This window comes from Cervus canadensis, chromosome 20, assembly GCF_019320065.1.
Source record: "Cervus canadensis isolate Bull #8, Minnesota chromosome 20, ASM1932006v1, whole genome shotgun sequence".
NCBI lineage: Eukaryota > Metazoa > Chordata > Mammalia > Artiodactyla > Cervidae > Cervus > Cervus canadensis.
Window position 1 is genome coordinate 42,360,402 of NC_057405.1, and position 20,863 is coordinate 42,381,264.

Sequence of the window (20,863 nt, forward strand, 5' to 3'; positions counted from 1 at the left end):
GACATGGCCCCAGCTAACCTCACAATCTTTCTACATCTGAGAAGACTAATACAAATCAGATGAGAAATTGAGATGCTGACCCCAAATTCCAGATGACAATGCCTGCTTTTAAATTCATAGTCTTCTTTTAATACAGTTCACCCTTGCTCTCCTAATTTTAATGAAATCTTCAAAGAAATATATATTCTCCCTGAAAATAAGATTTTTGGTTATATCGATATTTTACACCCTCAGGGTTTCTGAAAATTGCTAAATATATTGCTCATCAGTTACTTTATGAGCCTTCAGGAGAGATGTGACAAATCTTAATCCATGCCCAGTATGATTTCTTTTAAATCATAGCCATTCATAGATTTTTTTTCTTCTTCTCCTTTTAAATCTAAACCAAGAAGTTCCTTGAATTAAATACCTAATTTATGTGGTTTCACTGGCTAACAATGACTTTTTAACAAGGCATGGTATTCTAAAATTTTATTGACATTCAATTCTGAACAGACTTCTTTGATTTGTACATTAAGGATTTTAGGGAATTTGCCTTACTAGCCTATGACCTCACCTTTTATTTTTAATTTATTGTTAATATTTAACCAATTTACAGTCAGACAGATGGAACAAAAGTAGCTCACTAGTTTGGGAAACGACCCAGCATGGAACGCAGTATTTTATGAGACTGTAATTGACTTACACTGTAATGCCCCTAATAAGAGATGTGCATATGTGTGTGTGTTCAGTCGTTCACTCATGTTTGACTATTTGTGAACCCATGGATGGTAGTCTGCCAGGCTCTTTTGTCCATTGAATCTTCCAGGCAAGAATACTATAGTGGGTTGTCATTTCCTACTCCAGGGGATCCTCCTGACCCAAGGATCGAACCCGTGAATCGTGTGTCTTCTGCATTGGCAGGCACATTCTTTACCAATGTGCCATCTGGGAAACCCTCTAATAAGAGAAACTTACATCTATTTCCCTTAGGGGAAAAAAAAAAGCTGAAGGAGCAAAATAAAAAATCATGCTGATGTATGATTTCAGAATCTCACAGTATTGTGAAAAAGAACAATGCCATAACGTGTTAAGGGGGAATTTCTAGATGGGGTATACAAAGACCCACAGATGAATCTCCCAGAGAAGAGTGGATTGATGTTTGTAGAAAGATATTCAAATACCTTCCCTTGGGAAAATCATTTCTTAAATAAAAGGACGGGATGATACCTCACAATTGGATTCACCCTTAAAGAGGACTGTGAGGGTGACGTGTAGAATCTAGGCGCTCACAGACTTGGGAAAAGTGAGAGAGAAGTCTTCACGTAACTCTGTAGAGCGTGAGCGCTGACCAAGGTCAGGGGACACGTCGCAACATCCTGACCAAGGTCAGGACACACTGACAAAATCGCAACTCAAGTGGGAGGACATCTTGGATGCTAACAAAGGTCAGAGAGCCAGCCAGGCAATTTTAAGAGGAGGAACAAGGGTGCATTAAGAGCCAGTTCTTAGGGCCGGTGTTTCACTTTACCTTTTTCAATAATGTGAAATGCATACTATTTTTATCGAGAGCCCTCTGTTAATTTATGATTTTTTTTGAAAATTTAAAATTTAGTTAGAAATATATAAAGCATTTGGAAAATACAGAATCCATAAATACAGACTCTAAACTTCTGATAACAATGATTGCTACTATTTTGTTGTATTTCCTTCCAATCTGTTTCTGTTATTGTCTTAAATAGTTGTGATCCTATACACACACACATACATATATACATACATGTAGTTTTCTGTTTATCTTTTCACTTAATAATTATACACAAATTTATTTCCATATGAGTATTATGAAAGACTGCTAACTCTGAGTTTCTCCTATCAGGAAAAAGGCAATCTGAAAAGATCTAACATCACATTAATATTTTAAACATGTGGTTCATCCTGGGAATATAAATATACTTCAAAGAAAAAAATGCACAAATTAATGACATTCTTAAGGTGCAGCATACCGTCTGGGTGGGAAATTTGTTTTGAGTCATGGGGTTTTCTTGGTGTTCCTCCAAACATCCAGTTTAGACAGCTTCTTCATCTACTTTCATTGACAGTCCTGACAGCACACTATATTATTACAATTGCATCATAGTAATGACAGAAACAAAATTTTTATTTGACTGAAAATTGAGCAAGGTAAAACAATAACTGAGTTCACTTTTATCATGTGACTTCTCTCACCATGATACCCTAACTTCCTTGACTGGAGGGACCTGATGCTTCTTGAATGCAAGCCATGAAGATAGGGGGGGATTTTGCCATACAGTAAAATAGATTAGATATTATTCTCTTTCTGGTAATGAGTCAGGCTTTGGGGTTCTGATTTCTATTCCAAAGATGGAAATGGTCTTCTCCTGCACTCATCTCGTAACCCTCCAACTATTATTATGAAGAAATAGAGTTCTTAATATGACTCTTGATTGCAAGTGCATTGTGTTGAGGTTTCTAAACCCAAGGTACTGCCTACGCTTCTGAGTCAGAGATTTATGTGTAAGGTCAGGCATGGCAGTCTGAGTGTGCCAGTGCAATTAGAAGGGCATTGGATTTGTCAGCTAAATGTAAAATACCCTTGTGCTGCAGTGTAAAGCCTTCATTTTCTAGGTAAATTAACTGTAATAACTATCAAACTACAGCTGGTAAGCAAGCCAGCCATCTGTGAAAAGGAAATCCATCCACAACAAAAGCCTTGTTAGACTTTCCTTCAAGATATGGAAAATTTGAACAAACTGAGCTATTTTTTTGAGGAGGCCATGAAAGGCAAAGACAACATAAAATATCACCTTATTACTTCATCTTTGCAAAGAAAATCAAACAGTTGGAAGATGAAAGGATGAGTTAGATGGGTAAGATATTCATCTTGAAATTGGCACAGATAAATGGAAGCATGCAGGGTGAGATTGTCACATTTACAAGCTAGTGATGGTCATGCAGCAGATGCCTTATGTAACTCTCTGCTATCCCAATGTATCTGGATTCTTCAAAGTCTTCTGGGGTCTCTTAATTACTCATAAAGTCTCACTTGTAGGCTATGAAACTAAATTTGTGAATTTTGTTCAACCTTATTTTGTACAAGGAAGTATAATGTAATATCAGTCTGTTTTTTCTTCACATGGAATTTTGTTAAGACTGTGCTCACATTTAAAGCTCTTTGGTCCTATTGTATATGGGAATTGGAGTTCTAATGTCTCTTCAGAATCTCTTTATGCTGGATATCCAAAGAGGGTATACCATACTTATTTTGTTTTGTTTTTTGATGCTTAAAAGCATTCCTAATTCACCTACCAAATGTAGTGAATCTCACCTAAGCTCTTTCAGAGGAAAAAAAATGGGTATAGAATCAGACAAGTCTGTTTGAACCTCAGCTGAATCACAATGATATTGGGCCAAATAACCTCTTTGAGTCTTAATTCTGTCAGTTTTCTTCATTTATGAAACAAAAATAATATGTCCCTTATAGGACCTTAGAAGACTACAATGAGATCATATCTCTGGAATATCTCAGCATAGTGCATGCACGATAGAGGATGGTCAATAATCATTTGTTTCCCCTGTTTTATTTTGAAGCTAAGTTAGAGAAGCCCAATTTTTCCTATACCCAATTGGCATTCACTGTAAGTACCCATGTTATTTCTCCAAAAGAAGTCATGACATCATGGGGAGAAATTATGACCACTCAAATAAAGATACTGGCAGAAAGGTGGTGATTGGTAGGACATTTAGACTGAAAACACAAAAATGAGACATACATAAACTCAGGCTGGAAAGCTACCACAAAACAAAGTTATCTACACCTACTATCAAGAGGGGAGCTCCCTTTCCTGGAAGAATTTTCAAAATTTATTATTAAGGTAAAGCCAGTATGTTTTCACATATGGTAAGTCCTATCAAAACAAAAACTTTTCTTGCCTGTATTACATGATGTGCTATAAATCAGTGATTGAAAAATGCCTTGAGAAATAATAACACTAAATAAATACATAATTATTATCTAGGGCTATTTATTTCACTTGAGTAAAAAACTGTTGACAGCCTCATTATGTCAAGCCCATAGCAAGCTGATAACTTATTCTGTGGTCTTTGAAATCATTTTTTTTTTTTTTTTGGATTGTGCAGTGCATAAGTAAATGAATGATGTATGAAAACAATGTTAAATGAAACTATGCAGGGAACACACTATTTTTCCCCACTGAATCATAGGTATGGAACTTAAACAGATATAATGGTCTAAAGGGAGACCTGATTTGAGAGCTGTGAATATAAAAAAACACTTAGGACTTTGGAAGACCACGGGGTCAATATGATACCACATTTGCCAACAAACTAACTCAAGAAAAGCGCTAATACTTGGTTGGGTTACATTACTAGAAATGGGACATTCTGATCCTGTGAAATGCCTATACAAATGAAAAAATGCTTAGAATAGTGTGTTCAACCATATTTTAAGAGACTGACAAACAGGTTTGGGCTTCACATGAAAAGTAATTAAAGTTGTGAATATTAGCTAGGAGAGATGTTTTGTTTAATATTTCAAGCTGCTGGAGAATGAAGGATACTTAAGCTATATTTTTGCCATCAGCATAACTTTGACAAAAGAGGAAACATTCTAGAAAGCACATTGGCTGAAAATAGGGAGAATTTTCTAATAATTAGTTTTCCAAGATATAGATGCCTTGAATTAAAAATATTCCAGCAAAGTTTCTCCACTGAATAGAAGGATGAAATAGATAACATTTTTAGCCCTAACCCTAAGATGCATTTTTAAAAATTTTAAATATTCTGATAATAAATATCTACATATCCTATATTAGGTAGTTGAATTCAGTTGGGTTTGAAATTTTAAAATTCTAAATCATTATTTACATGAGTTCTTAATTTGTATAAATTGAAACCAAATTTAATTTTTTATGTTTTCATTTGGGGGAAGATAAGTACTTTTTAAGTGTTCAATTTTAAAAAATCAGTCATTTGTAATTAAAAGCATGTAGATATTTAGGCAAATATATAAATATAAATAAATGCATAGTTTGATTTTTGCATTGTTTTGATTTCATAAAGACAGTGCGTAGACACAGCCATTTCTACTTCTTACTATCTCTAAGCTCAAAGACTAAATTTTGTGTCAAAGAAATTGACTTTGAACAGAAGATTGGACAAGCAAACACACCCATGTCACCAGACACAGGGATCTTGTTTTAGAAGAAACAAAGTTTAAAGTGTGCACCATCATGTAACTGCATGGCAATTCTACTTATATGTATTTTTCAACATTTCCACTCCCAGAATATTAACAAAAATGGTGCCCTTTGTATACTGTGTACATAGTGGGGGGTTTTCAAGGTCTTTTGTTTTTAATTTACTTCTGAAGAATTAAAAATAGAAGTAGAGATATTTTTCTCTGGGGGACAGGACTAAGGCTGTGGAAGGTTGAAGCAGAAAACTGTTGTTTTTCATTGTATGCTTTTCATTTCTTTTTCAATTTTTACTATATGCAAGTATTACTTGGATATAAACATTAAAGGAGTATAAAGTAAATCAGGTGGTATCAAGTCAGTCAGGGAGAACCACAAGCTGTACTACAACCCAGATGCTGAGGAAATGCTTTCTCAAGAGTTACGTGGGAGGCAGTGGCATTAACATACAAATATGGACTCTCTTTTCTGTTAGTTTGGCAACCAGTCCTTAAGTGTGTGCAGCTAGTGGCAAGGTCAGGTTGATTCCTTGTAGTTGCCTGGAAAGCATGGAGTCATAACTTCTGACTTCTGCTACACTGAACTGTTAAATTATCCTCTAATCTCTTTTGATTTTATGAACCTACTATTTGTTCTCAAGTCCTTGGGGACTTTTCATTACTCCATAAAATTAATCCTTTTTTTTTTTCCACTTGCATTCTTATCCAGCCTATATACCATGATGAAACTTTTCAAATATTCTCAAGAAAGAGGGCTAAAATTTCCAGTTACCTTGATCTTTTGTCATACTCTTATGACATACGACATCTTATGTCATACAGTATTCTTAGCTGTAAGAAACGGAAATAAATTCTATCTGATTGACACAGCTAAGTCATGTATTTAACGCATATCGAGTAGTTCTCCAAACTGTCTGGAAGGCTGCAAAAGCAGAGTCAAAAATCAGAAAAGAACCAAAATGAATTCCCAATCCCGATCCCCCCTCCCCACCCGATTCCTCTGGGTCTTCCCTGTGCACCAGGCCCAAGCACTCCATGGCTGATTCATATCAATGTATGACAAAACCCACTGGAAAAAAAAAAAAAAAAAAAAAAAAAAAAAAAAAAAAAAAAAAAAAAAAAAAAGAAAAATCCTTACTATATTAAAGTTAAAAAAAAAAAAAAAAGAACCAAAATGAACAGCACAGCCAGGACCCCACCCAAATTGTTTTAGAAGTGGCCTGAGAAGTGCGATTATCAGCACCGCTATACACTAGCTGCTCTTGCAGGCACTTGGTTCTGTGGCTTCTAGAAACAGGCTGTTGCTGGTGCTCCTCAGAGCAGTTGTTCTCTGGACTTGTCTGTGTGGCGCATTCCGTAATCAATTTGGGCAAAAGTGTGCGCGAGGACAAAGCCCAGTCCTGTGTTCCCACCCTAGCTGCTAGGGTGGGGGTTAAAGGAGCATGTCTCATCTTTCCTGCTTTTCAAGTCCCCACCAAACTCTGTACAATGTGGGACATCCCCCAACCACAGAACGGGGTTCAGATGCCGGCTGCCAAAAGTAATTAAAGTAAATAACAGTATAACAAATGTTTATAACGGTAGATTTTACCATGTGATATCTCTCAGTAAACCTACTCTTTGCTTTCACTTCCATAAATGTACACTCTATATTCACATTTTCTCACTGCCTGTTCACTGCCTGGCAACATAACTTTTATATGCTCTTCTGGAATTTCTCTTTTAAAAAGTTACCTAGTTATGAAATTAAGTAGTTTCTTCTTATTTTGCATATTTTTCTACCTCATTATCTTCTTTTTAAATAGTTCACAAGATAGCTTTATTGACTTCATTTTTTAAAATCATTCTTTATGTGATTAGAGCCATGATTTCACATAGTTTTTGTAATATCCATAGTATAGCATAGTCAGTCTAGTATGGAAACACAACCCCTATGGGTATTCTGGAAATTAAGGACCTTGTTACAGAAACTCAATTTTATAAATCTTTATGAAAATTTATTCTTTGGTGTCTGTATGATTGTGCTAACCCACTGACATTTCTTTCCTAACTCCTTTTACTTCTAAATATATATATTTGAGAATCTCCTCTCAAGTTTTCTTTTCTACATTATTTTCTTTTCCTTTTTCTCTGCTGTGTCATTTATTGCCAGTTTCAACTATCATCTATATTGACAACTCTGAAGTATACATCTACCCCTTCAATCTCTGTGGAGTTCAATACTCAATAAATATTTGATAAGTTACTTTACATAGATTTTGTCCTACCACCTCACATTAGTCATGTCCAGAATCAAACTTGTATTACCAATAAGCATTTTCTTTTATGTCTTTTGCTGGGTTAATGGCTCCATAATTTTTTTCAACCAACTAGTCTTGACATTTTAGAATTAATTTTTAATTTTCTTTTCTCTGTTTCAGAAACCAAGTCTAAGAAACTACCAAGAAAAGTCAGTTCTACTTCTACAGTTTCTCTTGCATTCATTTCTTCCTTTTTATTAACGTTGTCACTGACCTGACCCATACTCTCTTTTCCAATAATTTGGATAACTGTAGTAGCTTCCTAATTGGTCTTTCCACCTCTGGCCTCAGCTTTCCCTAATAATTTTTATCACTGCTGCAGTAAGTCACATGTGTTATATCACTCTCTGATTCCATAGTCTTTTGTGACTTCCACTTATGTTCTTTCTTGAAATTCAGGGCTCCCATCATCTGGTTGTACCTCTCCTAGAACTGCACACTGGAGCCATGCTCAGCAGTTGCCACTCCAGAGTCTGCATCTATCTTTCTACTACTTTGTCCTCCTCTTGGTGTTTCTTCCATTGTTGTTGTTTAGTCACTCACTCATGTCCAACTCTCTGTGACCCTATGGACTGCAGTACACTAGACCTCCCTGTCCTCCACCATCTCCTGGGGTTTTCTCAGACTCATGTCCATTGAGTCAGTGATGCCATCCAACCATCTCATCCTCTGTCACCCCCTCCTCCTGCCCTCAATCTTTCCCAGCATCAAGGTCTTTTCCAATGAGTTGGTTCTTTGCATCAGCAGGCCAAAGTATTACAGCTTCAGCATCAGTCCTTCCAATGAATAATCAGGGTTGATTTCCTTTAGAATTGACTGGTTTGATCTCCTTGCTGTCCAAGGGACTCTCAAGAGTCTTCTCCAGCACCACAGTTTGAAAGCATTAGTTCTTCGGCACTCAGCCTTCTTTATGGTCCAACTCTCACATCTGTACATGACTTTTGGAGAAACCGTAGCTTTGACTATATGGACCTTTGTTGGCATAGTGATGTCTCTGTTGCTTCCATTAGCAGTGCCCTTCTCCCATTTCCACCTATAAAAATCTATTTATCAGAACTCAGTCCTGTGTAATGTATAACAAAAATGTTCTCCTTTGTGTAAATTGTAAATGCTTTATTTGGTAACATTAAACTGCTAATAAGGGGTATGAGCAGCTGTATATGAACAAGCAGACAATAAAGATTATATAATAACTTGCTTATGGAACAGGGTGCTCAGACTTTTAAGAGTTTCCTCTTAGGAGATGCACTTTAGAGCTTCCAGTATGGACTGCAGCAGACTGCTAGAATTAGAATCATAGCTCCATTCCTCACTAGCTATGTGACTTTGGACAAACTATTTAATCAATCTCTCATCAATTCCCTTACCTATAAAATGGGGATGGTGGCACCTGCCATATGGGGGTATATAAGGATTAGCTACGCATTTAGTAAAGGTTATGGAGGTTTCCTATTACTGGATGTATACTTTCTGCTGAAAATATCTATTGTTGGCTTAAATATTTAATGTATTTATTGTTTTTATTAGGTCAGTGACATTTATTTCAGCTTGTGATCTAAGTTTGTTTTCATGCTCTCAAACTGTATGAGAAATACAAGAATCAATAGGGATTGTTTCAACTGAATCTAAGAGCTTATCTAAGAGTACTTCAAGGGTTAGGAGACAAAACAAAAGAAAAAAAGAGGATTTAAAAGAAGAAATTAGATTTAAAAGTTTAAGAGATTAAATGGGTGGATAAAGCCTCCCAGCATGTACTTTAGATAAAAGCTGGAAAAGCAGCAGTGTTACTCAGCTTAGTCCCTGGCTCCTGACCCCATTAGCAGTCAATCTTTAATCGGACTTTTTTTGTTTTTACTATTAATACAAAATGGACAGCTTTTTCCCTTTCCTATGAAAAAATATATTAAACATAATTTGTGATTTCCTCTGGAGAGTAATGATAACTTGAAATGCACATGAATGAATAGTGATGATATGAGAAAGGTATAGAAAATAGCATATTAAGGTCCTACATAGATCAAAAATATAAGCAATGTATTAAAAATGATTAATTTATATTTTGGCTGTGTGGGGTGTTAATCGCTGCACAGGCTTTTCTCTAGTTGTGGCCTGTGAGAGCCACTCTCTAGTTGGGGTATGCAGGCTGCTCATTGCAGTGGCTCCTCTTCTGGGAGCACAGGCTCTAGGGCGCATGGGATCAGTAGTTTTGGCACCTGGACTTTAAGCACAGGCTCAATAGTTGTGGCAAACAGGCTTAGTTGCTCCATAGCATGTGGGAATCTTCCTGGACCGGGGATAGAATTTATGTCTCCTGTATTGGCAGGTGGATTCTTTACCACTAAACCACCAGGGAAGCCCTATAAGCAGTGTTTTACCTTGGAAATCAATCAGTCAGTTCAGTCGCTTAGTCATGTCTGACTCTTTGTGACCCTGTGGACTGCAGCATGCCAGGCTTCCCTGTCCTTCACCAGCTCCCGGAGCTCACTCAGATTCATGTCCATTGAATCGGTGATACCATCCAACCAGCTCATCCTCGGTTGTCCCCTCCTCCTCCTGTCTTCAGTCTTTGCAGTATCCGGGTCTTTTCCAATGAGTCAGTTCTTCGCATCAGGTGGCCAAAGTATTGGAGTTTCAGCTTCAGCACCAGTCCTTCCAATGAATATTCAGGACTGATTTCCTTTAGGATGGACTGGTTGGATCTCCTTGCAGTCCAAGGGACTCTCAAGAATCTTCTCCAGCACCACAGTTCAAAAGCATCAATTTTTCAGTGCTCAGCTTTCTTTATAATCCAACTCTCACATCCATACATGACTACTGGAAAAACCATAGCTTTGACTAGATGGACCTTTGTTGGCAAAGTAATGTCTCTGCTTTTTAATATTCTGTCTAAGTTGGTCATAGCCTTTCTTCCAAGGAGCAGGAGTCTTTTAATTTCATGGCTGCAGTCACCACCTGTAGTGATTTTGGAGCCTAAGAAAATAGTCTGCCACTGTTTCCATTGTTTCCCCATCTATTTACCATGAAATAATGGGACCGGATGCCATGATCTATGTTTTCTGAATATTGAACTTTAAGTCAACTTTTTCATTCTCCTCTTTCACTTTCATCAAGAGGCTTTTTAGTTCTTCTTCACTTTCTGCCATAAGGGTGGTGTCATCTGCATATCTGAGGTTATTGATATTTCTCCTGGCAGTCTTGATTCCAGCTTGTGCTTCATCCAGCCCAGCATTTCACATGATGTACTTGGGAGGACTTAAAATTTCATTGTTGTCTTTCAGTTGCCAAATATAAAATTTGGAAACTTTTAGGGGAGGACTGTAGAGAAATCTGAAGAATATCAGAAACAAATGAGAAATTACTACGGTTCAAATACATTATTTACTTTTTATCATTATTGGTTGCATAATATTGACAATTTCAGAAAATGTAATTTTCCTCAAAAAATTTAAGCCTACAGGCAAATTTGTTACCCACTTTTGGTAACTATAGGGGTTCATGATGTTTATACTATAACGTAGTAATTTGTGCATGATCATTCATATCTGACTGTGACCTCATGGACTGTAGTAGCCCACCAGGCTCCTCTATCCATAGGATTTTCCAGGTAAGAAAACTGGAGTGTGTTGTCATTTTCTTCTATCAATATCTATATCTGTATCTATAACTATTATAGATTACCATTATCTATATCATCTTGTGTGTCTCTATATCTTTTCCTACTTCCTGTTATCTTCCAATCTTTATTTTTTCGTGCCCTTATTTCCCCATCCACTTTTTATCTTGTTACACTGTAGCTGTGAAAGCATCCTCAATCATTTAAAAAATGAAGTAGAATATCAAAAAAACACATACGTACAAAGGGATAAAGGAGTCCCCAGTAGTCCTTTGCAGTATTGCTTTCCACTGCTTTGGACAGAAGCAGCCATGCCAGATATAACAACTTTGTTTGGAATCATGTCAGGGATTTTACTTTCTGTTATTAATGGGAAATCACTGGAAGGTAAACTTTGTTTTTTCTTTTCCTGAAAAAGTAATTTTTTAAAATTTTATGGTATTTCCTTCTTATGATATAGTCAGTAGTGATTGAAACCTTAGTCTGCTTTTGTTTGCTTTTAAACCATCTGAGATTTTATTGTTGGTAGTTTTCACGAAGTTCATGGATTTATTTTTCACTTATTCCCAAGGAATGGAGAAGCTCACTAGATAGGAGCTAACGATCAAAGGCTTTTTGTCATATATATCAAAGAAAATTTTATTCTCAATTTCAGTACTTTGAGTTTTCATTAACTTGCACACATTAAGATACTCCATTTAGGTCCTTGGATTTTATTTTTAATGTCATACCATAGAGACAGATAAAGTGTGCCAAACTCATGATTATCTTGGCACAGTTATTAAATCAATATTTTTAATTTTCTTATGTAGGATACCCTTTCTTTTGTGAGTAAAAGTCATGGTAGCATCTGAGTTTTGTAAATCTATAGTGTTCTTCTAGCATATCATATGCTCAGTAATTCTGTACAATCAGAATAACATGTAGATCACATTCTGTCCTTTATTTCTATGTAAATTCTGGTTTTGAGTTTTTCCCCCGATTGTACTTCAGTCATTAATTTTATAACAACAACCAAGACATTAATTTAAAAAATAGATTCAGATTAAATTTAGAAATTAAACTACCACAGAAGATATGTATTAACATTTTGTGAGCCCAGACGAAGGTGTTCATCTTCATAACTGTGTGCCATTATATCTCAGGGGATTGTATAGGAGTCACTTTAATGTTCCCCTTCTGTCATCTTTTCTGATAAAAAAGCACTATGTATTTTGAAAATCTTAGTACTTATATATGTTACTATATAAAATTTATAGATGAGAATGCTATCACTGTTTTGAATACAGATAGCTTAGTTTATTACCTTTAAAATTTGAGTTTAGAAAAATAAAATGATATTTTATTATATTCTAACAGACTTCAGTGAATGGGAGTCCAGTGAAAGAAGTGGCTTAAACTAGGATTAAGAGCAATAGTGGGAACAAATGTTACCTTTAGAGTAGGCTCAGTCATGATAGCTATCTATGATGTACTGTGCTCATTTTAGGAGCTGTCTTCCAGTTGCCTGCTTACCAAGAACTCTAAATAAAAGAAAGAAAGAAACCTTGTATGTGCCAGAGTCTCATTTTTCTCAATCAAGCTCTACCTTATAGTGAATCACACACACTAACTACTTTCCCGTCAGTAGTACACAGCATGGTCTTATATTTCTATCTCTGTTCATAGCCCCTTTAATCTTGAAAAGGGTGTGAAGAGAAATGATGGTGGTTGTAAAATCATCTAGATTAAGTCAGAAGACATATTTTAAGAGCAAAATGTCAGTGGAAAGTAGAGGCTATTAGGGAGAAATTAAGGGCTTTTTCTCTATGTTGGCAATTGGATTTTATAAGATTCAGCTGCACATCTAGTTAGCAAATCAAGAATAATGCCACATAATCAGACTCTCTGAAGTGCTATTGCTTTGATTTTGAGGTAATTCTTCATGACACTCTAAAACTTCTGTTCATTTTATCCTGGATTTCTGTTTTCAGTAGTAACACAGTAGAGACTCATAAGGCTACACATTGAGCACACGCACACATTATGATGTTAGCTACATAATCTAGGACATTGCAATATTATTGGATACATGTCCGAAAGCGGTGTTGCCCTAAAACTCCTTTGTTTTAGTGGTGTCATTGTAAAGAGTGATCTAAATACCATACAAGGCAAAAGGATATTCTAACATCAACTGGTGAGCAAAAAGTTGAATACCATCTCCTTAGGCTTGTATGAAAAGGCAAAATGATGGAATACTGAAAAAGGAACTCCCCAGGTCGGTAGGTGCCCAATATGCTACTGGAGATCAGTGAAGAAATAACTCCAGAAAGAATGAAAGGATGGAGCCAAAGCAAAAACAATACCCAGTTGTGGATGTGACTGGTGATAGAAGCAAGGTCCGATGCTGTAAAGAGCAATATTGCATAGAAACCTGGAATGTTAGGTCCATGAATCAAGGCAAGTTGGAAGTGGTCAAACAGGAGATGGCAAGAGTGAATGTCGACATTCTAGGAATCAGCGAACTAAAATGGAGTGGAATGGGTGAATTTAACTCAGATGACCATTATGTCTACTACTGTGGGCAGGAATCCCTTAGAAGAAATGGAGTAGCCATCATGGTCAACAAGAGAGTCCAAAATGCAGTACTTGAATGCAATCTCAAAAACGACAGAATGAACTCCGTTCGTTTCCAAGGCAAACCATTCAATTTCACAGTAATGCAAGCCTATGCCCCAACCAGTAACACTGAAGAAGCTGAAGTTGAACAGTTCAATAAAGACCTACAAGTCCTTCTAGAAATAACACCCCAAAAAGATGTCCTTTTCTTTATAGGAGATTGGAATACAAAAGTGGGAAGTCAAGAAACATGTGGAGTAACAGGCAAATTTGGCTTTGGAGTACAGAATGAAGCAGGGCAAAGGCTACTAGAGTTTTGCCAAGAGAACGCACTGGTCATAGCAAACACACTCTTCCAACAACACAAGGAAGACTCTACACATGGACATCACCAGATGGTCAACACTGAAATCAGACTGATTATATCCTTTGCAGCCAAAGATGGAGAAGCTCTATACAGTCAGCAAAAACAAGACTGGGAGCTGACTGTGGCTCAGATCATGAACTCCTTATTGCCAAATTCAGACTTAAATCGAAGAAAGTAGGGAAAGCCACTAGACCATTCAGGTATGACCTAAATCAAATCTCTTATGATTATACAGTGGAAGTCAGAAATAGATTTAAGGGACTAGATCTGATAGACAGAGAGCCTGACGAACTATGGACAGAGATTCGTGACATTGCACAGGAGACAGGGATCAAGACCATCCCCATGGAAAAGAAATGCAAAAAGGCAAAATGGCTGTCTGAGGAGGCCTTACATATAGCTGTGAAAAGAAGAGAAGTGAAAAGCAAAGGAGAAAAGGAAAGATATACCCATCTGAATGCAGAGTTCCAAAGAATAGCAGAGAGATATGAAAGCCTTCCTCTCTGATCAATGCAAATAAATAGAGGAAAACAACAGAATGGGAAAGACTAGAGATCTCTTCAAGAAAATTAGAGATACCAAGGGAACATTTCATGCAAAGATGGGTTTGATAAAGGACAGAAATGGTAGGGATCTAACAGAAGCAGAAGATATTAAGAAGAGGTGGCAAGAATACACAAAGAACTGTACAAAAAAGATCTTCATGACCCAGATAATCACGATGGTGTGATCACTCACCTAGAGCCAGATGTCCTGAAATGTGAAGTCAAGTGGGCCTTAGAAAGTATCAGTACGAACAAGCTAGTGGAAGTGATAGAATTCCAGTTGAGCTATTTCAAACCCTAAAAGATGATGCTGTGAAAGTGCTGCACTCAATATGCCAGCAAATTTGGAAAACTCAGGAGGGGCCACAGGACTGGAAAAGGTCAGTTTTCATTCCAGTGCCAAAGAGTGCTCAACTACCGCACAACTGCACTCATCTCACACGCTAGTAAAGTAATGCTCAAAATTCTCCAAGCAAGGCTTCAACAATGCGTGAACCTTAAGTTTCCAGATGTTCAAGCTGGTTTTAGAAAAGGCAGAGGAACCAGAGATCAAATTACCAACATCCGCTGGATCATCGCAAAAGCAAAAGAGTTCCAGAAAAACATCTATTTCTGCTTTATTGACTATGCCAAAGCCCTTGACTGCGTGGATCTCAATAAACTGGAAAATTCTGAAAGAGATGGGAATGCCAGACCACCTGACCTCTTGAGAAACCTATATGCAGGTCAAGAAGCAACAGTTAGAACTGGATATGGAACAACAGACTGGTTCCAAATAGGAAAAAGGAATACGTCAAGGCTGTATATTGTCACCCTGCTTATTTAACTTATATGCAGAGTACATCATGAGAAACACTGGGTTGGAAGAAGCACAAGCTGGAATCAAGATTGCTGGGAGAAATATCAGTAACCTCAGATATTCAGATGACACCACCCTTATGGCAGAAAGTGAAGAGGAACTAAAAAGCCTCTTGATGAAATTAAAAGAGGGGTGTGAAAAAGTTGGCTTAAAGCTCAACATTCAGAAAACTAAGATCATGGCATCTGGTCCCATCACTTCATGGCAAATAGATGGGGAAACAGTGGAAACAGTTTCAGAGTTTATTTTTTGGGGCTCCAAAATCACTGCAGATTGTGATTGCAGACATGAAATTAAAAGACGTTTACTCCTTGGAAGGAAAGTTATGACCAATCAAGATAGCATATTGAAAAGCAGAGACATTACTTTGCCAACAAATGTATATCTAGTCAAACCTATGGTTTTTCCAGTGGTCATGTATGGATGTGAGAGTTGGACTGTGAAGAAAGCTGAGCACCGAAGAATTGATGCTTTTGAACTATGGTATTGGAGAAGACTCTTGAGAGTCCCTTGGACTGCAAGGAGATCCAAACAGTCCATCCTAAAGGAGATCAGTCCTGGGTGTTCATTGGAAGGACTGATGCTAAAGCTGAAACTCCAATACTATGGCCACCTCATGCGAAGATTTGACTCATTGGAAAAGACCCTGATGCTGGGAGGGATTGAGGGCAGGAGGAGAAGGGGATGACAGAAGATGAGATGGCTGGATGGCATCACTGACTCGATGGACAGGAGTCTGAGTAAACTCCGGGAGATGCTGATGGACAGGGAGGCCTGGTGTGCTATGATTCATGGGGTCGCAAAGAGTCGGACATGACTGAGCAACTGAACGGAACTGAATCTTAGCATGGACATAGTGGGAGGTTTTTTGTTTGTTTGTTTTCTGGAAAGAGTTTACCTCTTAGTAAGTTTGTAAGGTGTTTTAAGCCAGTGATTTTCAAAGTGTGGTTTCTGAGCTAATATCCCCTGGAGAATTGATAAAAGTGCAAGTTATCAGGGCTCATAACAGATTTACTGAGTCAAAAACTTGGGGATTAGGTTTATAGTCATCTATATTTTAGCCAGCCATTCATGTGATTCTAATGAATAATAAAATATGAGAGGAATTATTTTAGATCACTGATGTGGCTGGCAGATGTAGCCTTAAAGACTTCATTCAGGTCAACCCTTGCATTTTTTCCCTCATATTTAATGATTTTATTTGCTTTCATAAATATTCAATGACATTTTGGAAAGTAGTTTTGCTACTACCAAAACTTTTGATTTGGTACTGATTTTACTTAATTTGATCAAAATAATGCACTACTATGGGGACTTCCCTGGTGGCTCAGTGGTAAAGAATCCACTTGCAAGGCTGGAGATGTGAGTTTGATCCCTAGGTCAGAAAGCTCCCCTGGGGAAGGAAATAGCAACCCACTCCAGTATTCTTGCCTGGGAAATACCACAGACAGAAGAGCCTGGTAGGCTACAGCTCATGGGGTCACAAAAGAATCAGATGAGACCTAACAACAACAGGAACAATGCCCTACTGTAAGAAACTGTAGAAGAAGATAATATACTGGTTTTCTTGTTTTAGCTTACATTCTTTTAAAGATGAAAAATGTGAATTAGAGTATGATTAAAACCTTAATTATAAAATCTAAATTCTGTTAATTTCATAATCTCAGACCTGTTATGTTTTTCTTCTAAACCTAATGCAGTATCTTTATTAATCATATATTAACATATTCATTATCATTTACAAAGTAGAAAATTTGATTATGTAATTAAGTCATCAGGTCAAGAAGAACAGTAAAAGATGCCAAAGGAATGTGATTGGCCATATCAGTGGCTGATACTTTGAGTAATTAATGTATCCAGCTTTGAAAAATAATGCTTGTCTCTGACATACCATATAGAATATATTCATATATCAAATATATATCATATATACACATATAAAATGTCTACTAAGGATACATAGTGGGGTGATGGGATATAATATTCGATAGGAAAGGCCTTAACAAGAGGGATATTTGAAGAAATATCTGAAGGAGTAGATGGAAATGAGACATGTGGATATCTCAGGGAAAAGCAGGCTGGGCAGAGAAAACAGCAAGGGCAGAGGCACTGACCAGATGTCTGCCCTCTCCTGTTCCACTGTCATTTAGGAAGTTAGTGTAGCTGGAACCAAGTGAGCAAGGGAGATAACCGTAGAAGACGGACAAACCATATTGACTGCTTTTGCACTAGTTTTGGTCAGAGATGATTATTCCTTGATCATGCAGAAATGGACTTAGGAAAAATACAGAGATTAAGGTGATGTTTTGAAGGTACATTAGTAGGATTAGCTAATATGATTGGGTTATGAAATTTAAAAATGAGTCAAATATGATTCTGGGCTTTTGTGCTAACCAACTGGATGGTTGGAGTTGCTACTACTTGAGCAGTAGAAGGTTGTTAGGAGAATCATGTTTTGGGGAGAACACTGGGAGTTTGGTATCAGACAGTTAAAATGTGGGGTGCCTATTAGATGTGCAGGTGGATAAGTCAAGTAGATAATTGTAACCACAGGCCTAGGGTTCAAGGTAGAGGTATCTAAAGAGCTGTACATTTGGAAATACTTTATAGATGAAATTTAAAAATACAGCACTAGCTGAGCCCATGTAAGGAGTGAGTATAGAAGCTTGAGTTCATATATACTTCAGCACTTAGATGTTAGGGAGATGAAGTGGGTCTAGCAAAGAAGACTGAAGAATGGTCATTGACATTGGTTATATCACATTTTGCTGATCTATCAAGTGATAAGAGGACTGATAATTAATCTTAGATTCAGCAATTTAGAATTCTTTGGGCACATTGTCAAGAGTGGTGCTGGTAGTAGTGAGGTGAAAGCCTCAAAGAGAGGTAAGGTAAAAGCTTAGTTGGGGTAAGTTCAAGAGAGAGTGGGAGAGGCAGCAAATAGTGATACATACTTCAAGAAGGTTTGCTATAAAAGTGGGCAGAGAAAAAGTGTTGTAGCTAGATGGGGATGTGGGTCAAGCATTTTTGTTTGCTTATTTTTTTTAAGATGATAAAAGTAATGTTTGTGGATAAGAAAAATGTAGTTGAAAAAATCATTTATTTTGTGGGGAAAATAAGGAGAAAGTTGCCTGAGTGATGTACTGTTATTCTTTTGGTAAAAGGAACGTAATCTAGTGGACAGTAGAGTGATTGGTTTTAAATAGGGGCACAAATGGTTTATCTGATAAGAAAGGTGAATGTAAGCAGACAGATACAGTTCTTGAATTTGAGTGTTTGAATAGAAAGAAGGACTCTTGTTATTTGTGTGTTTCAGTAAAATTGAAAGCAAGTCATGGTTTGAGGTGAGGATGAAAGAAGAGGTGTTGGAACTTTGAGAAGATAGGAAATGGTAGTAGATTCATTCCTGCACCAGGATCCACCTCTTGTTTGTGGTTATAGATTTATGGGCAGTCTAACTGCATAGTGCACACATGTATGAAGTAGATGTGCATGCATGCTAAGTCGCTTCAGTCTTGTCCAACTGTGTGTGACCCTACGGACTGTAACCCGCCAGGCTTCTCTGTCCATGGGATTCTCCAGGCAAGAATACTAGAGTGGGTTGCCATGCTCTTCTCCGGGGGAATCTTCCTGACCCAGGGATCGAACCTGCATCTCTTACAACTCCAGGACTGGCAGGTGGGTTCTTTACCACTAGTGCCACCTGGGAAGCCTGAAATAGATAGTGAGTTGGATTTAATTAGAGTTAAGACTTAGCCTGGAATAGGTTTTAATTATATACAAGGGATTTTAGTGAAGAAGCATGGAAGCTAGTCTGGATAATGTATAACATGGAGAACAGAGTGAAAATCTGCATAATCAATTTATTATAGGTCCCCTCTTAAATTATAGATGGGAATTTAAGAAGTTATTGGGATTATAGTACTAAAGGGACCTAGGAACAGATAGAAACTGAGGTGCTTGAACCAAGATTACGGAAGGGTATAGGTATTATTTAACAATAATGTCAACACTATAACCAGGGAGTAGGACTGACTGATACTTGTGTTTGCTTACTTTCTTGATGTTGTTCATTTGTATTACAAATCATAATAATGAGCTCCAACAGATTTTACCTTAAAGTTATTATATTTTTTTCAAGAAGAAAAATCCTAATTTCAAGTAGTACACAACAGATTGAAACATTTACTTCTGTCCGCAAGCCATTTCAAGAATTAACCCAAGAATTAATATTCAGATAATCCTGTTCTTCTATTGTTTTGCCAGCTGTTTATGCCCATAAAGTAAATGAAATGCCAGAGATGTTTACATAATGAAACCTGAATTACTGAGTTCTACTTTCTAAGAGTTAAGTGATATTAATTCCAAATGAGACTATTAAGATCTTTTCTGGAATCAAATCCAAGGCTGAGTCCTCTCTTTACTAACATGCATTACTGCTTCAAATCAAAATGGTTGTTTATTTTTAGAAATTGTGTCTAAGCTATCATTTTTTGACGTTTCACCACTTACTTCATCACACCAAGATTAAATCCATATTAAAAATTTGCTTCCACAAAACTGTAATTAAGTGTAACTTTAAAAATATTATGTAGTTTCATTTACAGTTACTCATGTAAAGTTGTATAATGTTCATTTTCCAGATGGGCAAATGAAACTTCTGAGGTTAAGGAACTTCGGAGCCAGAGTTACAGAGGCCATTACTTCTCCTGAGCCTTGGTTTAGTAATAGGATATTCAAACTAGTATCCACCCACTGAGTTACTCAAAGAGGCCTTTTGAATGGATTCAGGCTGTTGAAGCATTTAGACTAAATCTGGAAATTGAAATTTATGCCTTTGTTTCTTTCAAACTAGGAAAATACTAAGATCTTGAAACTCAATCTCAATAGTAATTCAGATAAGACAGCTAATCAACTAGATATGTAGTTAGCACCATGGTAATATAATTTTACTAGGCCAAAGCTGTCAAATGTGAAAATTAAGAAGTACACCCCACTGATTTTTCCTTTATCCATAGCAGGGAGAATTTATCTCAGTATTCTTCCTGTTAAACCTAACCGCAGCTTGAGTTCATCTCAAGATTGCACTATAGACAGTCAATACTAGTACATAAACATTGACATACCAGAAGAAAACCATTTTCCATTTGTGATCTGGGAATTACATATTTGAAAGAATTAACACCCTCAAATCCTCCCCTTATAACTAAAGAATAGATCAGTACTGACAATATCTTGGCTAATAAACATAAATCTGTATTTAAATTAGACAGGAAGTATTGCCATTTATCCAGGAGACAGTGAAGGACAGGATAACAATCGCCATGTTTTAAGTATGAAATAGGGGAAAAGCATAGAACATATAG